Source organism: Belonocnema kinseyi, chromosome 2 (genome assembly GCF_010883055.1).
Source record: "Belonocnema kinseyi isolate 2016_QV_RU_SX_M_011 chromosome 2, B_treatae_v1, whole genome shotgun sequence".
NCBI lineage: Eukaryota > Metazoa > Arthropoda > Insecta > Hymenoptera > Cynipidae > Belonocnema > Belonocnema kinseyi.
This window is the reverse complement of record NC_046658.1, coordinates 143,730,566-143,736,804: the sequence shown is the minus strand read 5'-3', so window position 1 is coordinate 143,736,804 and position 6,239 is coordinate 143,730,566.

Below are 6,239 nucleotides of genomic sequence, written 5' to 3'. Positions count from 1 at the left end.
CGTGAAATAAATTTCACTTTTGGAAAGCAATCCCCATCGAAAATTAAGATTTTAACTTTTGAACAGGGAATTTCCTGAAAGAATTATAATTTTTGCTTTGCGCAGGGGAATTTTGGAAAAGAATAATAATTTTCACTTTAAAAAAGGAACTTTTTCGTTATATAAATTTCACTTTGGGAAAGCAATTCCCATAGAAATTAAGATTTTAACTTTTGAACAGGGAATTTCCTGAAAGAATTATAATTTTTACTTTGAGAAGGAGAATTTTAAAAAAGAATCATCATTTTGCTTTGAAAAAGGGAAATTTACGGGTAATAAATTTCACTTTGGGAAAGGGCTTCCCATAGAAAAATAAGATTTTCACTTATGAACAGAAAATTTCATAAACAATTGTAATTTTTACATTGGGGAACGGAATTTCTTATAAAAATTATATTTTTTACTTTGGAAAGGGGAATTTTTGAAGAGAATCATAATTTTCATTTTGGAAAAGGGAACTTTTCCGTTACATGAATTTCACTTTGGGAAAAGAATTTTCATAGAAAATTAAGATTTTCACTTTTGAGCTGGATATTTGTGAAAGAAATATAATTTTCACTTTGGGAAGGGAAATTGTTGAAAAGAATCTTAATTTTCATTTTAGAAAAGGGAACTCTTCCCTAAAATAAATTTCACTCAGGGAAAGGAATTTTCATAGAAAATTAAGGTTTTCACTTTTAAGCAGGAAATTTCGGGAAGAAATATAATTTTTACATTGGAGTAGGTAATTTGCGTCAAGAATTATAATTTTTACTTTGGGAAGGGGAGTTTTTAAAGAGAATCATAAGTTTTACTTTGGAAAAGGGAAACTTCCAAGTATTAAATTTCACTTTCGGAAAGGAGTTCCCATAGAAAATTTTGGGAAGGGGAATTTCGGAAAAGAATCATAATCTTTACTTAGGAAAAGGGAAATTTCAAGTAATAAATTTCACTTTTGCAAAGGAATTCACATAAAAAATTTAGATTATAACTTTTGAACAGGGAATTTTGGAAAGAAATATAATTTTTACATTGGGGTAGGGAATTTCCTGAAAAAATTATAATTTTTACTTTGGAAAGCGAAATTTTTGAAAAGAATCATAACTTCACTCTTGAACAGGGAATTTCGGAAAGAAATATAATTTTTACTTTGGGAAGGGGAATTTTTAAAGTGGATCATAATTTTAATTTTGGAACAAGGAACTTGTTCGTGAAAAGAATTCCGCTTTGGGAAAGGAATTCCCATAGAAAATTAACATTTTCACTTTTGAACAGGAAATTTTATAAAGAATTACAATTTTTACATGAGGGTAGGGAATTTTCTTAAAGAATTATAATTTTTACTTTGGAAAGGGAAATTTTTAAAGAAAATCATAATTTTTATTTAGGGAAAAGGAACTTTTCTGTGAAATAAATTTCACTTTGGGAAAGGAATTTCCATAGATATTAATATTTTTACTTTCGAACAGTGAATTTCCTCAAAGAATTATAATTTTTACTTTGAGAAGGGAAATTTCGAAAAAGAATCATAATTTTCACTTTGAAAAAGGGAACTTTTCCGTTATATGAATTTCACTTTGGTAAAGGAATTCCTATAGAAAATTCAGGTTTTAACTTTTGAACAGGGAATTTCCTTAAAGAATTTTAATTTTTACTGTGGAAGGGGAATTTTTGAAGAGAATAATAATTTTAATTTTGGAACAGGGAACTCTTCCGTAAATTAAATTTCACGTTGGGAAAGGAATTCCCATAGAAAATTAAGATATTCACTTTTGAACAGAAAATTTCATAAAGAATTATAATTTTTACATTGGGGTAGGGAATTTCTTATAAGAATTATAATTTTTTCTCTGGTGAGGAGAATTTTCGAAGAGAATCATAATTTTCATTCTGGAACAGGGAACTTTTCCGTGAAATAAATTTCATTTTGGCAAAGGAGTTTCCATAGAAAATTAATATTTTTACTTTTGAACAGGAAATTTGCTTAAAGAATTTTAATTTTTACTTTGGAAGGGGAATTTTTGTAGAGAATCATAATTTTCATGTTGGAACAGGGAACTTTTGCGTGAAATAAGTTTCACTTTGGGAGAGGAATACCCATAGAAAATTAAGATTTTAAGTTTTGAACAGGGAATTTCCGGAAAGAATCATAATTTTTACTTTGGGGATGGGAATTTTGAAAAAAGAATCATAATTTTCACTTTGAAAAAGGGGAATATCCGGGTAATAAATTTCACTTTAGAAAGGAATTTCCATCGAAAATTAAGATTTTAACTTTTGAACAGGGAATATTCTGAAAGAATTATAATTTTCACTTAGGGAAGTGGAATTTTTGAAAAGAATCATAATTTTCATTTTGGAAAAGGGAACTTTTCCGTTAAATGAATTTCACTTGGGGAAAGGAATTTTTATAGAAAATTAAGATTTTCAATTTTGAACAGGGAATTGCCGTCAAGAATTAGTACTTTTGCGTAAGGAATTTTTAGAAAAAAACTTTTACTTTGGAAAAGATAGTAACTTAAAGAAGTAAAAATAACGTGAAGAGTTATAACTCAAACTTTAGGACTGGCAATTTCCGTAAAAAATACAATTTTCACTTTCGAACAGGGAATTTTTTTGAACTATTATAATGTTTACTTTAAAACAATGAGTTTTCGTAAAAAATCATAATTTTCACTTCGGAAAAGCCGACTTTTCCGTGAAGTAAATTGTAAAAATTGTAAATTTTCGTAATAAATATAATTTTTACTTTTAAATGAGGAATTTTGGTGAAGAATCATAATTTTCACTTAGAAGCAGGGTATTTTTCTGAAATAAATTTCACTTTGAGCCAAGAACTTATCAAAAAAATTATATTTCACACTCTCGAACAGAGAGTTTCTAGACAGAAAAAAAATTTTATTTTATACAGGGAAAATGATTTTTTGTCAAGAATTATCATTTAGATTTTGAGACACGGAATTTCCAGAAAGAATGAGAAATTTCAGTTCAGAAGGGGGTATACTTCCGTTGAGAATTAGAATTCTCTCTCAAAAATGTTCTTGTCCAAATCACTTAAATCTTTTGAACTTGTAACCAGACGTTAAAATATAACATTAGATTGGGAGAAAACTGCGGAATGTTCAAGAATTTAAAATCTCCAGTCGGATAGACGTTAATGCATAATTTTGAAACTAAAATAGTGGTTTTTTCACCTGACTGGCACCGACTAGAAAGCAAAAAAATTAAAAATATCCCTTTGTTCGTTTGTTAAGAATGTAATTCTCCAAAATTCTAAAAAAGAAGAAGGAAAAGAAAAGAAACTTAAAAATCGTTCAATAATTGAAGGCTGTAGACCTTTTTGAATACTAAATTCCAGATTTGCACCACTCTGCGAACGGTCAGCTTCAATCCTGGTTTGCTCGGAGTGTGAGATCCGACAGCTTCGGAGGTGGCAATGAGCCCGGGTCCCGCCTGCCGCCACACCCACATGCATATATCTTATTTTTCCTTGTTATTTATTCGGATTGCCGTTGGTCAAAGGAACTCTTCGAATCCTTAGCTCCGTTGCCATAATAGGATCGAGCATGGTGGCCCACCACCGACATGAGGCAACACTTTTTTTTTCTCTTTTCATACCAGTCAGAAAATTATTCCCTCCGTCTCAGTATTAACCGAATCTTTCTCAGGCAGAAGGAAATTACTATTTTTTCTTTGTCAAGTTTTCTGCGACTTTTAGGCAACAATATTCGTACAAATAGTGTATGAACTCATAAGCCTAAAAGCTGTAATATATTCGAAAGAAGGTTCTGTTTTTAATGCTAAAATACAAGTTTGAAAGCAGAAGAAAATTTGACATACGGCACTTTAAGCTTATAAATTCGTTAATTACGTAGCTGAAGTTTACAAAAAAATTTCATTAGATTTCAGGTTAAGAAATATCTTACAAATTAACAGAATGTCTTTTTGATTATAAATTACTCGCATGCATTACGTATAACGTAACATTATGCAAAGACAGAAAATACTTATTCCTGGAAAATTTGGTAACGGTAGAGTCAATTACTGGCCGGATGGGGTGAGCTACGTGGAGGTTCTCACGGTTCTGGCGAGAATAACTGAATAGGGCTTCTCACGGTACTGTCAAATACTTGCGCTTGATTTGAGCTTGGCGGGGATTCTAATTATACCGGCCAATTAAGGTGAGTTGGATAGGGGCTCTAACAGCACATGGAGAATAGGCTGAGCTGGAAATAGGTTCTCATCGAACTGCCTAATACTGGTGGGACAGAGTGAGTTGGAGAGGGCTTCTAACGGTACTGTCAAGTACTAACGCTTAATTTGAGCTTGTCCGGGGGTTCTAATTATACTGGCCAATTGAGGTGAGTTTTATAGGGGCTCTAAAAGTATTGGGAGGATAGGGAGGGTTGGAACTGGGTTCCCATCAAACTGTTGAATACCGGTGGGACAGGGTGAGCTGGAAAGGGCTTCTGGTGGCACTGTCAAGTACTGGCGCTTGAGCTGAGATTGACAGGGTATTCTAGCAACACTGGCGGAGTAAGGTGAATTGGATAGGGGCTCAAACAGCACATGGAGAATAGGCTGAGCTGGAAATGGGTTCTCATCGAACTGCCTAATACTGGTGGGACAGAGTGAGTTGGAGAGGGCTTCTAACGGTACTGTCAAGTACTAACGCTTAATTTGAGCTTGTCAGGGGGTTCTAATTATACTGGCCAATTGATGTGAGTTTTATAGGGGCTCTAAAAGTACTGGGAGGATAGGGAGGGTTGGAACTGGTTTCCCATCAAACTGTTAAATACCGGTGGGACAGGGTGAGCTGGAAAGGGCTTCTGGTGGCACTATCAAGTACTGGCGCTTGAGCTGAGATTGACAGGGTATTCTAGCAACACTGGCGGAGTAAGGTGAATTGGATAGGGGCTCCAACAGCACATGGAGAATAGGCTGAGCTGGAAATGGGTTCTCATCGAACTGGCTAATACTAGTGGGACATAGTGAGTTGGAGAGAGCTTCTAACGGTACTGTCAAGTACTAAAGCTTAATTTGAGCTTGTCAGGGGGTTCTAATTATACTGGCCAATTGAGGTGAGTTTTATAGGGGCTCTAAAAGTATTGGTAGGATAGGGAGGGTTGGAACTGGGTTCTCATCAAACTGTTGAATACCGGTGGGACAGGGTGAGCTGGAAAGGGCTTCTGGTGGCACTGTCAAATACTGGCGCTTGAGCTGAGATTGACAGGGTATTCTAGCAACACTAGCGGAGTAAGGTGAATTGGATAGGGGCTCTAACAGTACTGGCAGAGTAGGGTGAGCTGGAAATGGGTTCTCATCAAACTGTCCGATACTGGTCGTATAGGGTGAGCTGCACGGCGGTTCTCACTGTAATGTCAAGTAACTAATTTGGTGTGATAGTGGACCTGAATAGACAAAAATATATAATAATGCGCATTTTTCGATGATAACGAATTTACATTTTGCGATTTAAATTGCACTTTAATTTTATTGACATTGCACTTTCTGCGCATCAAGTTGTGGAATTATTATGAGAATCGCGTGTATATATTTAGAAAAAAAAAAACATTCTAGTAAGTTTATACAGGATATCCAGGAGTATAGAATAAACGTGTAAGAAAATCTTCTCAGCTTGCTAAGTCAGCAAATCTTTAAATTTGTTTGACTACCGTGAATGGATCTGTAGTGCGTGATATGGGATGGGACGGGATGGGATATTGTTAAATAGGTGTATGGGAATCATCGCGTGCACTGCTCTATATAGTGAGATGGACAGACAGACGGACAGACAGGATGTACGAAAAAGCATATCCACGTTCAGTGGACTATGGCTTGTCAAGATGAACGTTTCGAGAGAAGAAAAAAGAAAAAAAAAGGAAACATCAACAACAATAACAAGAGAAGACAAGACAAGGTAGGTACAGAAGAGGCGGAACGTCTATGATCCTCAAAAGCAGATTACTCGGGGTACTTTTAGCGAGCAAATCGATTACGCTCGGACGCATCTCAACAAGTGGCTTTTAACGGTCCAAGCCGATCACCTATCGAAGATCCTTGTTAGATTGAGCGATCAAGCATCTTCTTGTGAAACGGATATCTCTCTTACAATTGTTCCTTAAACAATGAGGTGAAAAGACCGTAATAGGAAGAAAGAAAAAGTAGCAGCTAAAGGGAGAATGCGACCCGTCGAATAAATGAATGAATGACTGAATGAA